We start from the raw sequence: 17,061 nt of genomic DNA, 5'->3' as shown, positions 1-17,061 counted from the left end.
AATGGATAAACAAAATATATACATGTAACTGAATATTATTCTGCCTTAACGGGGGGGGGGGGAGGGGTGCCTGGATGACTCAGTCAGTTAAGCGTCAGACTCTTAATTTCGGCTTAGGTCATGATTTCATGGTTCCTAAGATCGAGCCCCATGTCAGGCTCTGCGCTGATGGTGAGGAGCCTGCTTGGGATTCTCTCTCTCCCTTTCTCTCTGCGCCTTCCCCTGCTCACACTCAATCTCCCTCACTCTCTCTCTCTCTCAATAAATAAACTTTAAAAAAAGGTAGGAGGAAGGAAACCTGTCATATGCTTAGCATAGATGAACCTGGAGAGCATTAAGCTAAGTGAAATAAGCTAGACACACAAAGGTAAATGCCACATGATTCCGCTAATAAGAAATATCTAAAGTAGTCAAATTCTTAGAAATTAGTACAGTGCTGGTTACCACGGTTGAAGGGAATGTGAAAAGGCCTGTTGTTCAATGGGTATAGAGTTTCAATTTTGCAAGACGAAAAAGTTCTAGAGATCTGTTGCCCAACTATGTACACATAGCTAACATACCATACTGTATGCTTAAAATTGATGGAGGTAAATTTTACATTATGTGGTTTTTAATCACAAAAAAATTTAAAAAAAAAAAAAAAAAAAAAAAAAAACCTTTACATGGATGGACCCAAAAGACAAAATGCTAAGTTAGATAAGTCAGTGGGTGGGGGGATGGGTGAAACAGATAAAGGGGATTAAGGGTACATTTATCCTGATGAGTTCTGATTCATCTGTAGAATTGTTGAATAACACTGGATGTTAAGTATACTTGAATTTAAAATAATAAATATATAAAATTTTTAAATTTAAATTCAATTAAAAAGTAGCTCTTCCACCTCCACTCCTTCCCCCCCAAAAAAGCCTTAAATTCAAACAGAATGCTATTGCTATTTCTGATAGTTACATAAATAATTAAAACTGGCCACACAGGCCACTTTTTTCAGTTCCTTAGACTTCAAGGTGAGTGATACCCCACTAAAATCAACACTGGAGTTTAACAAAATACACTACATTTGCAACTATGTGGATGGAACTGGAGGGTATTATGCTAAGTGAAATTAGTCAGTCAGAGAAAGACAAAAATCATATGACTTCATTCATATGAGGACTTTAAGAGACAAAACAGATGAACCTAAGGGAAGGGAAACAAAAATCATATAAAAACAGGAGGGAGAGGCACCTGGGTGGCTCAGTCGGTTAAGCATCCGACTTCGGCTCAGGGCATGATCTCACAATCCATGAGTTCGAGCCCCGTGTAGGGCTCTGTGCTGATAGCTCAGAGCCTGGAGCCTGCTTCAGATTCTGTGTCTCCCTCTCTCTCTCTGCCTCTCCCCTGCTCACGCTCTGTCTCTCTCTGTCTCAAAAATAAATAAAAACATTAAAAACAAAACAAAACAAAACAAAACAGGGAGGGGGACAAAACAGAAGAGACTCATAAATATGGAGAACAAACTGAGGGTTACAGGAGGGGTTACGGGAGGGGTTACGGGAGGGGGATGGGCTAAATGGGTAAGGGGCTCTAAGGAATCTAGTCCTGAAATCAGTGTTACACTATATGCTAACTAATTTGGATGTAAATTTTAAAAAATAAAAAATAAAATTTTAAAAAATACACTAAATGATAAGTATGGTTGAACAAACAATGGTGTGGACACATGCTTTTCACAATGGCTGAGAGGACAGGCATTGCAAAGGATGTGGACAGAAGACTTTAAAAGCTTCCAGTCCTGGGAAAGCTGAGAGTCAGGCTTCTGAGCCAAGAAACAGGTTCTCCAACATTGCCAAGACTGGGGAAAACAAGGCAATTTCCTCCCCTTCCCAGGGCACTTTATGCATTCTCCGCACAGAAGCAAGAGGGGCTGCTCCAGTCTCTAAGGGAGAAATTGAGACCCAGGGGAGTTAGACGGGATTTAAATATTACCAACCTGGTGTTTTTGCCTCCAGATTCCACCCTTCTGTAATCTATAATTTTGGAATCTTTGCTAGGAAGGGATTTAATTTGTCATCATTTTCCAGTCACTGACTGCAGCATAGCTGGCTAAATCTGGGCAATAAAGAAGAAAGAGACCTGAGGGCTCAGAACACAAGCTGGCCCCAACAGGGACAGGAGCAGCTGACCCAGACCTGCTTGTGAAGGAGATTCTAGGATGATGCCCCTCTATGTCCCGAGGAGCCTTGCTGACTCTGCTCTTCTGTGAAGTATTTACATTCTGTTTTTGTACAATTTTCCCAATGCTAAAGCTGCACCTGCAAATAAAATGTAAATTCCATTTTTAATTATTACGGTGCCGGGCACTTTCAAATATCCAGAAACAGGCTCCATTTACAAAGCAGGAACCAGGTGGATCCACGAAAGGGCTTGGCACAATTACCCTGAAGAAGAGGAATTTTCCTAAGGGAGGTGCTGAGAGTGTCCTCGTTGGGAGCAATCTGTTCATCATGGCCCCGGTAAATTTCTGAAATGTCCTAGGAATTCCAATGTTTCAGCAGACTATGATAACTAAACGAATCAATAAACTCTAGATGGAAATCCTCCAGACACTCTCCTTATCTAAGAAGAAGAAAATCCCACACAATCATGACAAGTAGCAAAGTCTGTCAACAGTGATTTAATGCAGCCGGAGTAGTAAATATTTTTAAGAACTACATAGTATAGTAACTTTATGTACACTATGCAGAGTGTTTGAATAATTTAATTATAAAACTAAATTTTGGTGTCAACGTGACTAAGAAACTGTACCTTTAACAAAGATTTGCAAAAGAAATCTCATTTTTAAAGACTGTGACAATCCCCATTTAGCGTTCGGCACCCTTTATGAGTGAGATAAAAAGTGTGCTCAGCAGGAAATCTAACATCGATTCACATCAAAGAGATATCAGTTAGCTGTCAGCTGGAGAGCTTCTAGCATTTCAACTCAGAAATTGCTCATAAAAATGTTAAAGACAGGGGTGCCTGGGTGGCTCAGTCAGTTAAGCGTCTGACTTCGGCTCAGGTCATGATCTCACAGTTCATGGGTTCGAGCCCCACATTGGGCTCTGTGCTGACAGCTCAGAGCCTGGAGCCTGCTTCAGATTGTGTGACTCTCTCTCTGACCCTCCCCTGCTCTCGCTCGGTCTCTCTCTCTTTCTAAAATAAAACATTTAAAAAAATGCTAAAGACATGTTTCACAAAGGGAGTGGTAACCACCTATCTAACCTTAGGATGATGGCTCCAGATTTTTATATTCATTGTTACACTATCACCCCAAACCCCGTACCTTTTAACAAGATGACTACTCAAGCGCCCATAGATGGGGCGCTAGGGCATTCTCTGTCAGTTCTAAGTAATTGTCTAGGACCCTTTTCTCCCTTGGAGAGCCTTTAGGAACTTGCCAATTCCAGTGGCCGTGCTATAGACTGAATGTTTGTGTCTCCCAAAATGCATAGCTTGAAACCTAAACTGTAATGTGATGGTACTGGAGGCGGGGGTTGGGGGGGGCGCTTTAGGATGCAAGTAGGTCATGAGGGTGGAGCCCTCATGAATGCGATTTGTACCCTGATAAAAGAGACTTGTGTAAGGTCACAGTGAAAAGACAGCTGTTTATAAACCAGGAAACAAGCCTTTACCAGACACCAAATCTGCTGCTGTCTTGATGTCGGGGTTCCCCACCTCTAGAACCATGACAAATAAATTTCTGTGGTTTATAAGCCACCCAGTGTATGGTATTCTGATATAGTGGCCTGAGTGGACTAAGACGGGCAGACTGACAGCTGACCTTCTTGGCTTACTCCCCATTTCTGGCCCTGCCTCTCCCTCGGCAGGGAGAATTCCCTTCTCCTGAATTGACTCTCGGTGTTTGAATTCTTTGTCCTCTATGTTCAACGCTTACTGTTCCTAGCTCTTTGGATAACCCCATCCCTGCTCTCAGAAACAGAGCTGCTAACCTCCTTCAAGCACACACACACACACACAATCTGAAACTAAGCTATTTCCGTATTTCCATAGTTTTTGTTTGGCTGGAAGTTTGTTTTTTTTTTTCCCCACACTGTTGGAAAATAATTTTTCACTACCACAAATCAAAACCAAAGCTTAAAAAAAAAGAAAACCCAAAATTTGTCAAAATTTCATGTTTTATCAGTCATTTTGCTAGACTATAAAAAGCTTTTCATGGAGATCAAAGGTAAGAACTTTTAAATACTTATCTTACCTGATGAAATAAGTGATGATGTTCTCCCTGTTAGGAAAACCAGGCTCATGGATGAGTTTGCAGGCATGTCGGCTGATTCATATAAATAAAAACCAGAGGTAAAAATCATACAGTCTAAGAATCCTTCCAAAAGTCAATGGATCACACAATTAGCTGCCAAGTCACACCTCTGCAACAGGTTTATAAAACCCATTCATAAAAAAACCCCCATCTGCTCCTCAAGTAGTTGAAGCAGCTGTTGTGGTCACATCATTCAAATGTGTTTGTGCTTATTCAGTACAAACGAAGGCACTGAAACCATTTTGTGATCATCAAATGAGAATTGGTAAGTTTTGCCAATTTGAATAATATTCCTGATAGCTGTGTCTGCTCTTGATAGGATATGAATAGTCCTATCATAGGATAGTTCATAGGATATGAACTGCCAAAATTTATTTTTAATAATTAAAAATGTTTCCAGTTAGGGGTGCCTGGGTGGCTCAGTCGGTTGAGCGTCCGACTTCAGCTCAGGTCATGATCTCACAGTTCATGGGTTCGAGCTCCGGGTAGGGCTCTGTGCTGACAGCTCGGAGCTTGGAGCCTGCTTCGGATTCTGTGTCTCCCTCTCTCTCTGCCCCTCCCCCACTCACGCTCTCGCTCTCCTTCTCTTTCTCAAAAATAAATAAACATAAAAAAAATTTTAAATGCTGCCATTGATGTTTCAATTTTCAAAGATCCCACTATAAAAACAACCCAGGAAGCTTCTTTGATTAAAGCAGTGGTACTAAGCATGAACAAATGAAAAAAACAAAACAAAACAAAACAAAACACGGAACAGTAGAGAAAGTAAAAAATAGAGACCAAGTACATTTGGAAATTTTATACAATGATGGCATCCCAACTCATTGGCAAAAAAGAGAGTTTTTAATAACGGCTGGGTCAACTACATAACATGTGGAAAAGATAATTTTATTCCACAGTTCACACCGTATACTAGAATAATTCTAAGCAGATCAGATTTCAATGCAAACAATGAAAACATGCAAGTACTAGAAGAAAAGATAGTTCTTTTATAACCCAGGAGTGAGAAACACTCAAAATCCAGAAACAAAGATAAGACTGATAAATCAGACTACTTAAAAAAAAAAATTTTTTTTTAACATTTATTTATTTTTTGAGAGAAAGGGTATGAGCAGTAGAGGGGCAGGGAGAGAGGGAATCACAGATTTGGAAGCAAGGTCCAGGCTCTGAGCTGTCAGCACAGAGCCTGACGCGGGGCTCAAACTCTCAGGCTGAGTGATCATGACCTGAGCCAAAAGTCGGACGCTTAACCGACTGAGCCACCCAGGCGCCCCTTAAAAATTTTTCTAAAAGAAACAAAAAGTATAAATGAAGAGACAAATCACAAATTGGGAGAAAATATGTTGCAATTTATAGAAAAGACTAATGTCCCTAATGTATAAAGAGTTCTTAAAAACTGAGAAGGAAAAAGATCAAAACCCAGTAGAAACAAATGTGCCCTCCTCTCCCCCCAAAAATAAAGGCAGACGGTTCAAAGGAAACGAGAGGCAAACAGCTCTTAAAAATACGGAGAGAGGGGCGCCTGGGTGGCGCAGTCGGTTAAGCATCCGACTTCAGCCAGGTCACGATCTCGCGGTCCGTGAGTTCAAGCCCCGCATCGGGCTCTGTGCTGACAGCTCAGGGCCTGGAGCCTGTTTCCGATTCTGTGTCTCCCTCTCTCTCTGCCCCTCCCCCGTTCATGCTCTGTCTCTCTCTGTCCCAAAAATAAATAAACGTTGAAAAAAAAAAATACGGAGAGAACGCTTAATCTCACAGTAAGAAATTAAAACTGCATTCAGATACCGCTTATCTATCACACTGACAATACATTTTGTTAGCAAGGCTGTAGAGAAATAGGCAATTTTGTACATTGCTGGTGGGAACGCAAAATTCTTAACAACCTATGGAAAGAACACCTAACAAATTTACATATGCATTGGAAGCATCTAACCAATTTATATAAGCTTTACCCTCTGACTCAGCAGTGTTATTTGTAATAGTAAAAGATTGGAAACAAATGTCCATCAGTAAGGGACCGATTGAATAAACCATGTCCACACGGTGATGTACTGTGAATCATAAAAAGGATGCGAAAAATCTCTTTGATATGGAAGGGTTTTTTCCAAGACATTTTGTTAAGTGAAGAAGCAGAATGTAGAAAAGTATATAGCATGTGCTACCTTCTATATAAGAAAGGATGGGAAATACGAATGTATACACATATTTGCTTATTTTTGCAAAAGAAATGCCAGAAGAATAACCCTCAAGCTTATGAAAATGAATACCTACAACGGATGGAGGGTGATGATGCAGAAAGGACAGAGCTGGCTTTTCAGGTTAGCCCTCTTTATATGGTTCCCGGTTTTGAACAAAGCAAATGTTTTACATATTTACCAAACAATCTTAAACAGGGAAAACAAACTATAATTGCACAAAACAGAAACAACTAAACGTAACTGCATTTCAAATTAATAGCATAACCATACAGACAAAATAATTTCAGGTAACTGTGGAATACACTATCCTGTACATCCTTGGCAGTATATAGTCTGAGGCAAAAAAAAAAAAAATCTGAAACTTCATTGTCGTGTTTATGGTCTGTGCCAATTTGAAACTAATTTAAGTATAGTAGAATGGGGAAAATAAGTAAATATATACTTTTTAAAGTTTATTTATTTTGAGAGAGAGAGCACGGGGGGGGTGGAGATGGGCAGAGGGAGGGAGGGAGGAAGGGAGAGAGAGAGAGAGAGAGAGAGAGAGAGAGAGAAAGAGAGAGAGAGAATCCCAAGCAGGTGCCAAGCTGTCAGCACAGAGCCCTGATTCAGGGCTCAAACTCAGAAACCGTGAGATCATGACCTCAGCCGAAATCAAGAGTCTGACGTTCACCCGACTGAGCCACCCAGGCGCCCCAAAATAAGTAAATATATTAATGTCATTAGGAACCAAGGTATCTCAGTAAGAGAAAGAGATAAAAATATAAAGTCAAATAAAAACACAAAATCAGAACTTTAATTCTCACGGTTATTTTGAAAAACAGGTTTCCTTTTCCTAAAATACACTATTTTCAATGTGGCAGGAAGCAAAACACTGAAATGTTTGAGGAAGGCAGTAAGTCTGGCAATGGGAGCTGTGGGGAGAACAGCAGGAGCTGGGGTGCCCGTGTTCTAAAGCTGGGGGGACAAGGAGGAGCAGCAGGATCAGGCGAAGGAGACAAGACATGCTTTAGAACTAAAAGAATGAAAATCTAAGCAAGCAGGAGAGAATGGCGAAAGGACAAATACGAGCATAAATAATACATGAAACTGGGTCATGAAGACTCCAGAATCCCGGTAAAAGATTAGCTGTAGAAAGATGGTGCTCACTTTGGAGAATGGAGAGGAAGGGGGCAGGTGAGGACAGGAAGTACAGAACATATTTGGAGGTGCTCATCCGGCGGACCCCAGTCAGTCCTATAAGCTATGGGGCTAGATATCCAGAGGGAGCCAAAGACAGGGGGACCCACCACCACCAGTACACTGTATGTGGTTTCAGGGCTCTGCTAGAAAGGACAATGGGACCACGGAAAAGGGGCATCAGACTCAAGCCAGAGGTTCAGGTTCCGAATTCTGAGGATGAGAAGGAGGCAGAGGACGAGGAGATGTGACAGCATGTGTCCAGACACGGAGGTCTAGAAAGGCAGGACTTATCAGGAGACAGCAGGTCAGGGGGGAGACAAGCAGGTGATCAGATGTGAAAGGCCTGAGGGATTCCAACTCTACTCTGGGGGCTGTGAAAGGCTGCTGAAGATTTTAAGCAGCTGAGTGAAATAATCATTTGTGGATTTTAGAACAGTTGGAGAACAGCAAGATGGGAGGCACAGAACCACAGCTAGCATCCCTTCAGCGGGATGACTTAGGCAGCCAAGAGAGAACGGAATCTAGAGGAGTGTTCATGGAGTTGAACTGATGGGGAGGGGAGATTCAGAGTGAGGGTGGAAAGCAGGGCTCAGGCAGGGGGAAGAGCCTGGACGGTCCAGATCACCACTGACAATCAGTGATGAGAACTGGGCATCTGTGCCCAAGTAATTCTCGAATAGGAGACAATTTGGGTGCCTGGGGGCAAGACTTTGTATGAGCTTTGAAGTCTCTTCCTACCTAAATATTAACTGGACTCCCAGCTATTAGCTCAGACTGACCCAATAAAACTTAGGTCATGATACCACTCTGTGAGTGGATAAATGACATGTCTCTAGAGAAGTGGGTCAGGCTATGAGGGCTAGAGGCTGCTAAGCAGAAAGGGGACTGGAAACCAATGAGTTGAGGTTTAGACTAGCCCAGGAGAAAGCTGGACAGGGAAGATACCAGGAACTAGGTCTACCATAATGAGTCTACCCATCAATTGGTTTTTTCAGGCTCTCAGAGTCTAACTTTTCTGACAAATCTGGCTGTTGGTTGGGAGTAAGTGATCAGCGAGCGATAGGAACACAGGCTGTAGAGGGTTTTGTCTCAGCAAAAAAAAAAAAAAAAAAAAAAATCTGTAAACCAGCACCAGCCTAGGAACAAACAGACCCCAAAGCTGACTGTGGGTGTAGAGGAGCTTCTAAATGGAGGAAAAATAGTGAAGGGGACAGAGGATTGCGATAGAACATACAAATACCTAATAGGGATTAACTACTGAACACTTCACCAGAACTGGCAAATTGTTGAGTGCTATGAACTGAATGTTTCCCCCCCAAATCCACATGTTGAAGCCCTCACCCCCAACATGATAGTATTAGGAGGTGGGGCCTTTGAAACATAATTAGGTCTACATTGGATCATAAGGGTAAGACCTTCATGATGGCATCAGTGCCCTTATAGGAAGAGGAAGAGAGAGAGAACTCTCTCTCAGCGTGTCTGCACTGAGGAACAGCCCAGGGAGCACACAGCAAGAAGGTGGCTGTCTACAAGCTACAAGAGGACCCTCACCAGGAATCGAGTCTGCCAGCACTTTGATCCTGAATTCCGCAGCCTCCAGAACCATGAGAAATAAATATTTGTTACATAAGCCACCCAGTCTGTGGTTATTTTTGCAACAGAAAAATCAGAGCTAAGTAAGCATCTTATTATGCCGGGCAGCCAAGGAGGTCACTCCAAGCAGAGTTAACACTTCATGAACAGCATTTTAAAAAAACTATGTTCCCAAAAGGCTTGCTGTGATTTTTTTCTTATTGGATTTTTGTGGGTTCTCATGACAGAGGCTTTATGGGGCGCCTGGGTGGCTCAGTCGGTTAAGCGGCCGATTTCGGCTAAGGTCATGATCTCGCGGTCAGTGAGTTCAAGCCCCACGTCAGGCTCTGTGCTGACAGCTCAGAGCCTGGAGCCTGTTTCAGATTCTGTGTCTCCCTCTCTCTGACCCTCCCCTGTTCATGCTCTGTCTCTCTCTGTATCAAAAATAAATAAACGTTAAAAAAAATTAAAAAAAAAAAAGACAGAGGCTTTATTTAGGACACATATCCTTCATTAGTGCCAATATAAGCCCATTAATCCAGTGGTTACAATTAAATATGAGACTAGACCAAAATTTCAGTAACCCATCTGCTTGACAGCCAGTCCTCTCTGCAGCCCATTAAATGCTGGGGCTGCCTGGGCAGTGTGCATATCGGAGGAGTAAGAAGGCCCAGGCCAGAGTCACGCCCTCTTCAGACACTTGACCTTCACGTGACTGACCTGTCTTCAGCCAGAGAGCAGGTTCGGCTTCATAAGAGGGTCTGACTACATAGGAAGTGGGGAATGAGATTGCAGCTGAAGCTGTGTTCCTCAAACAGCACCTTAGCCCTGGCAAAACATCTTATGAGACATACAAGGTTCCAAAAATACTGTATACACATTCCCCTTTTTATTTCATAAAGTGGCAGACTGTTTATGTTGCAAGTTTAAAAAAAAAAAAAAAAGGTAAAGGACCTTTGGTGAACTTTTTTTTTTTTTTTGCAGCTTTAGGGCCCATATTTTACTTTATTTTTTTTATTTTAATTTTTTTTTTTTTTCTGAGAGAGAGAGAGAGTGAGAGCACAAGCAGGGAAAAGGGGCAGAGGGAGAGAGAGAGAGAGAGAAAGAGAGAGACAGAACCTCAAACAGACTCCATGCTGACTGAGCGCGGAGCCTGACACAGGGCTCAATCCCATGACCCTGGGATCATGACCTGAGCTGAAATCAAGAGTCAGATGCCTAATTGACTGATGCCCCTATATAGATGCCCCTATAGTTTTACTTTAAATAGCTCTGTCATGGGTATTTTGAAAAATACATAGTTTGTGAAACTAAAAATACTCGATACCTTTCCTCCATAAAACGGTTTAGAGGGGAAAATGTTGATCCTTTGATCTGGAGTCTCAGACACTCCGCAGCTGAAGCCATGAGAGGTGAGGCATGAGAGCAGCAAGCCGCTCATGTGATATCTGTGCTGTGGAACAAGGAACAGCTCTGTCATGATGTCAACTTCTGGCAGTCTCTTGGCTCTCAGAGGTCTGGCCTTGAGCCATCAATCCTCCCAAACAGAAGCCACGTGTCACATGCTATTTTGCAGAGCAAGCCTGCACAGCCAAACTGTACTCCTCGGTCCTTTCTCCTCTCTCTTCCCTCATCTCCACTGCCCCCATCTCTTTTTCCTTTTTTTTTTTTTTAATGTTTTTCTTCAAGTTTTTAATTTTTTTTTAACGTTTTATTTATTTTTGAGACAGGGAGAGACAGAGCATGAACAGGGGAGGGTCAGAGAGAGAGACACACAGAATCTGAAACAGGCTCCAGGCTCTGAGCTGTCAGCACAGAGCCCGACGCAGGGCTCGAACTCACGGACCGCAAGATCATGACCTGAGCCAAAGTCAGCCGCTTAACCGACTGAGCCACCCAAGCGCCCCTCTTTTTCCTTTTTGATCCCTTCCTTCTTTTATTATTTCTTTGGATTATCAAAATCAATTCTTGTCCAAAGTCCCACTGCCTCCCGGTAATGGCACGTTAATAATCCTTCACCCCAATTACATTCGATTCTCAGAGACATTCCCCATCACAGCTTCCGTCGGCTCCAAACAGTCTGAATGCATTGAAGAAACAAAAACAAAAAAAAGTAGACATTGTACATGTGTAATTAACAAATGAGTAGGGTAATGATGTTCCCCTAGTGCACCTAGAATTTTGTGAGGCACATCAGTCACTCTGGACTACTGTTAACAAAGTAACAAATTACCACACACTTGGTGGCTTAAAACGACACAAATTCATTCTCTCACAGTTCTAGAAACCAGAAGTCCAAAATCAGTTTTATTGGGCTACAGTTAAAGTGTCAGCAGGGCTCATTCCTTCAGAAGCCCCAGGGAAGAATGTTTCCCCACCTTTCTAGCATCTGGAGGTTGCCTGTATTCTTTTTTTTTTTTTTTTTTATGGTTACATTTATTTTGAGAGAGAAAGCGGACATATAAGGAGGGAGGGGCAGAGAGAGAGACGGAGAGAGAATCCCAAGCAGGCTATGCACTGTCAGTGTGGAGCCCAAAGCAGGGCTCAAACTCGAGATCCATGAGATCATGATCTGAGCTGAAATCAAGAGTTGGACACTTAACCCAACTGAGCCACCCAGGTGTCCCGACTGACATCTTGATTTTAGCTTGATGAGACCCTGAGCAGAGGACCCAGCTGACCCGTGCCCAGGCAGGATCCTGACTCACAAAAACTGGGAGGTAGAAAAATGTGCTGTTTTAAGCCACTATGTTCTTGGCAGTTTGTTAAGCAGTACTAGATAACTAAGACAGTTGGCAAATACGGAATTTGAACAGGCAGTTACACAGATAGACGTTGGGACGGTCAACAAACTATCTGAAATCCCATGAAAATTTTAGAGTGCTCGTGCACATGTGTATTTAGCTAGGGAATGGGCCCATAACTTGCATCAGATCCTCAATGAGCCAGTGACCCATGCAAATGGAGAACACTAAATCAGGGGTCCAATGAAGCAGTTAACAAATAATTTTTTGAGATGTTTCTTTTGAGATCCACACCTGGCATGATATCAAAGAGTAAGGAGATTCTACAAAGAAAAAGAAGGGGCTAATAAACGGTTCTTTGTTAATATTCTTCCATCTCTTACCACGGAGAGTAAGGTGGAGAGTGGAGATGTAGCCGCATATTTCATTACAAAGTATTTCTGTAGGGAAAAATAAGGTACAATGTCTTTCCCCCAATGCAGGTCTCACTGCCTCTAACAGTACCAGTACATAATGGGCAGTGCCCACCACATGCTAAAGTTATCTTCCTCAGGGCGCTTGGGGGGCTCAGTTGGTTAAGTGTCCAACTTGATTTCAGCTCAGGTCATGATCTCACGGTTGGTGAGTTCAAGCCCCATATCCAGCTCTGCACTGACAGTGTAGAGCCTGCTTGGGAGTCTCTCTCCCCCTCCCCTGTTATCTCTCTCTCTCTCTTGCTGTCTCAAAAATAAATAAAAACATTAAAAATTTTTTAAAACAAAATAAAGTTACCTTCCTCAACTGTCATCTCGACCTCATGCCCCCTTCCCTAACACTCTACTGTGGTTCTTTGTTGCTCTACAGATAAATGCCTCAAAACCCTTATGCTAGCTTCCCCGAATAAATTCAAAGTCCTCTCCCTTCACCTCAAGAGTATCTGCACAACTCCTTTCCACCCATTCACGTGCCTGCTGAAGTGACACATTTACATTACATGATTTACTAGCAATGAAAAAAGTTAGCCTGCCCAGCAACCTAACCTACAGTGCTCTGAATTCAAAGCACCTACATTCATCTAATGTCAACACCATGCTATGTACTAATCCCTACTGAGTGATCCAAAATCTAAAACAGAAAGACACTCCAAAACCCTGGATTAGCACCGCAAATGACACTGCTATTAAATGGACAAGGGCTAATGAAGCTGCAATGATTTTACTCAATTCAGTACTTACTTCCTGAGCACTTGCAAATATGAAATCCACTGAGTTAGGCTCTATGGAGACTACAAAGAAAGATTCTTAAAGCAAGTCTGTTACATTCCCAAGGTTAGAATATGACAGTGGGGGCACCTGGGTGGCTCAGGCAGTTGAGCATCCGACTCTTGATTCCGGCTCAGGTCATGATCTTACAGTTCATGAGATCAAGCCCTGCATTAGGCTCCATGCTGACAGGGCAGAACCTGCTTGGGATTTTCTCTTCCCTCTCCCTCTCTCTTTGCCCCTCCCCCACTCGTGCACGCCTCTCTCTCTCTCTCTCTCTCTCTCTCTCAAAATAAATAAACTTAAAAAAAAAATAAAAGAAGGTGATAGTGGCAGAGGCATGAAAACAACTCCATGAACTGTCTTAAGGCAGGGAGCAATTCACTGTATAATAGAGATACAGACAATGTTATGGGAGAAAGGAAAGGGTATGAAGTGTGATTTGGTGGGCCTTAACGAATGAGTAGATGAGGACAGGTGGAATTTTCCCTCCAAACTGAAGGTGGATGCAAAGGCAGAGGGAAAGCTGAAAGTGCATGGTATATGCAGAGAGGGTGAGGCCTACCAGAAGGGGGAGCATCAGCTGACAACTGGGCAAAACAGGCCATGAAGTTGGCAAGGCAGGAGAAAACGCAACTGTAAGAGGTCATAACAAACTTCACGTAGGTAATGAAATGCCAGGAAAGGGCTTTTATTGTGTTATTGCTGTTGCTGTTGCAATTGTATGTGTGTGTTCAATGCGTGTGAGTTACAGAACCCAAAAAGTGCTTTCAGAAGGTAACTCTGACAACAGTAGGGAAAATGGTTTGTGGAAGCAAATGATCAGAGAACTGAAACCAGTTAGGAATCCAGGCTAGGGGTGCAGGTTCTGATAGCTAAGAATGATTTCATACTAAGTGCTATACTTGTAATATCTCATTTAATCTCAAGACAGTCTCACAAGGTAGACACTAGTACTAACCTCTCACTTTCTGATTGAGAAAGATGAGGCTTTGAAAAGTTAAGTAATCTGGGGCGCCTGGGTGGCTCAGTCGGTTAAGCATCTGACTTCAGCACAGGTCACAATCTCACGGTCTGTGAGTTTGAGCCCCGCGTCAGGCTCTGGGCTGATGGCTCGGAGCCTGGAGCCTGCTTCCGATTCTGTGTCTCCCTCTCTCTCTGCCCCTCCCCCGTTCATGCTCTGTCTCTCTCTGTCCCAAAAATAAATAAATGTTAAAAAAAAAAATTTTTTTTTAAATAAAAAAAAAGAAAAGTTAAGTAATTTGCCCAAGGTCATAAAGCCAATGGATGGCAATACCAGGCTCCTAAATCAAGCCAGACTCCTGAGCCCAAGTTTTTCCTCCATTTCTATCTCAGATGACAAGGTCTGGACTATGGCAGTGGCAGGTGATACAGGAAATATTTGGGGAGTATAATCAACTGGACTTGGCACCAGATTGGGTTTTAGAACAGGTAAGAGAGAAATCAAATACTGAAAGATTTCTAGTCTAGGTGTCTACAGGTGACAGTGTCACTACCAAGAACATGACAGAACAGGACAGACAACTCCAACATTGGCTGTAGCAAAAGTAGAGCCACTAAATCTGTGAATCCAACACATGGCCTTGGCGATCCATTAGCACTTCACTCTATAAGAAACTGACCAGCCATGCACGAAAGTTCTTCTCATTCATGGACATTCAGTAGAAGGTCTACCTCTAAGTGGACCTATGAGTGGGTTGCAATGATACTTCTACTGACACTCTGTGCCTGTACTGCCAGCACCTGCCGGCCAACCCCCACCACTGCTATTCAATTCACTTACTTTTCACCTTATTAACTTCTTGGTCCTCCTTTTGGCTAATCTGATCATTAACTCCATCTTTACCATCAGGCATAAATTGCAAGACCAGATGGTAAAATTCAAACTGATATCATTGCCCCCTGGTAATGATTCTGATTAAAGATTTTCCAGGCCAGATGGTAAAAATTGCTGGGTAAAATGAAATCAATTAGCCATGCTTTTCCCCAAACCTAACAACATGAAGAACTCAAAACTTACTCTATACAAGTTAGATACCATGAGGCTTTCTTAAGTCCCAAGAGACCTCTACATGTGTCCACCAAGTAGGTGGTTAATACTTCAATGCTTTAACACCAGTCATCTTTCTATTCTATTCATTATCTTCCTTAGAACTGTTATCTTTTTCTAAAACACTTATCGAGAGTAGAAATTATCAACCTCCCCCCATAATGACTCCCCAAGAGTTTACAACCCCTCTGGAGTTAGTTACATTAGGCACTCACCAATGACTCCTCACAAAAATGATTTGTTGATGAGACCAGTCCTAAAGTTTGTGAAACCATCCATTCTCACCAGACCAAGCCTTCTCTTCACCCTCCCCTAAACTAATATAAGGCTAATTGGCATCTTTTTTTAATATAGACTGACTCCTCCTCAAGTAACAAACTCTTAAGATTTTTCCATTTCTTCAATCACTTTTCTTTCATTCTTGCTGCATACTGTTAACTGCATATGGACAGTGGCTGGCATGTGTTACATGATTTGCAGTTTGTCCTACAGAAAAATCCAGGTGTCAAATAAGTCATCTCTTGCATATGTGCAGAATTCATGAGGGTGTCTTCACCTTTTGTCATCTTTACTTTCTTAAGAACTAACAAGAATTAAAATAATAGAATGCTCCTTCTTATCAATTTCATAGACACTACATGAAGTTAATAACATTCATAAAACCTCTCAAAATTAGGTACAAGCCCAGCAAACATAAATCTACCATAGACTAAAAGTCTACCACAGACTTTAATTGAAAATGGAAGCCAGTACACAACCAATACCGCCATCTGTTGGTAGCAGGCAGAACTGGCTCACTTTTGTAAGAAATCCTTGCCTTGTTTCTACCTGCCCCAAGGTTTTTAAATTATTTTTTTTAATGTTTATTTATTTATTTTTGAGAGAGAAAGAGCACAAGTGGGGGAGGAGCAGAGAGAGAGAGGGGGAGACACAGAATCAGAAGTGGGCTCTGGGCTCTGAGCTATCAGCGCAGAGACTGATGTGGGGCTTGAGCTCCAGAACTGTGAGATCATGACCTGAAGTCCAACACTTATCCGACTGAACCACCCAGGTGCCCCAGGGGGTTTTAAATTCTTAAGTATAGGAGGTGATATCTCACTTTTTGAACCTTGCAAAAGTAAAAGCACCCATTTCTGAAAACACCTTAGATTACTATGACAGTAAGAATTTCAATGTCTATTGTTTCTTTAACTACAAAAGTATAAAAATTGGGTAAGATTTGTTTTCAAAGAAATACATGTTTTTGCAGAATTCACACTAAACAAATACTCTCATATCATTCTTAGAACTGACATTCTGAAGATATTTCTGGAGAAATGCTCATGTTCTCCCACATAAGCAAATTTGGCTCACTCATACTGAGTTTTTCAAGACTATAGATTTGCAGATAGTATAGAGTATGAAGAAGACTACTAGAAGACTACTAGATCAAGCAAGAGTCAGCAACCAGATTCTTACCCAGTCATGCCACTCTAAGAGCTTGGCCAGATCTAGGAGTTTGGTTCAATGAGCTTGGTCAATCCTGACTTTCAACTTTCTCACGTATAAAATGGCATTATAATGCCAATCCTCTACCCAATTGGTCTGTTGAAAAAAATGAAATAAAGTAACATATGCAAAACTTTTTAAAACTATTAAGTATGATAAACACTTAAAGTGTTCTCTTGGGACGCCTGCGGGGACTCAATCTGTTAAGCGTCCAACTCTCGGTTTCAGCTAAGGTCAGAATCTCACAGTTCATGAGTTGAAGCCCCAAGTTGGGCTCTTG

General features: G+C 42.1%; 1 protein-coding gene across 1 annotated transcript in view; it reads right to left on the bottom strand.

Annotated features, from left to right (window-relative positions):
• GPR176 (G protein-coupled receptor 176) overlaps positions 1 to 17,061 on the bottom strand; it is a 125,963-nt gene that overhangs the window by 63,640 nt on the left and 45,262 nt on the right. The gene's annotated exons all lie outside the window — the stretch shown is intronic.

This window comes from Acinonyx jubatus, chromosome B3 (genome assembly GCF_027475565.1).
Source record: "Acinonyx jubatus isolate Ajub_Pintada_27869175 chromosome B3, VMU_Ajub_asm_v1.0, whole genome shotgun sequence".
NCBI lineage: Eukaryota > Metazoa > Chordata > Mammalia > Carnivora > Felidae > Acinonyx > Acinonyx jubatus.
This window is presented reverse-complemented; position numbering and strand designations above follow the sequence as displayed.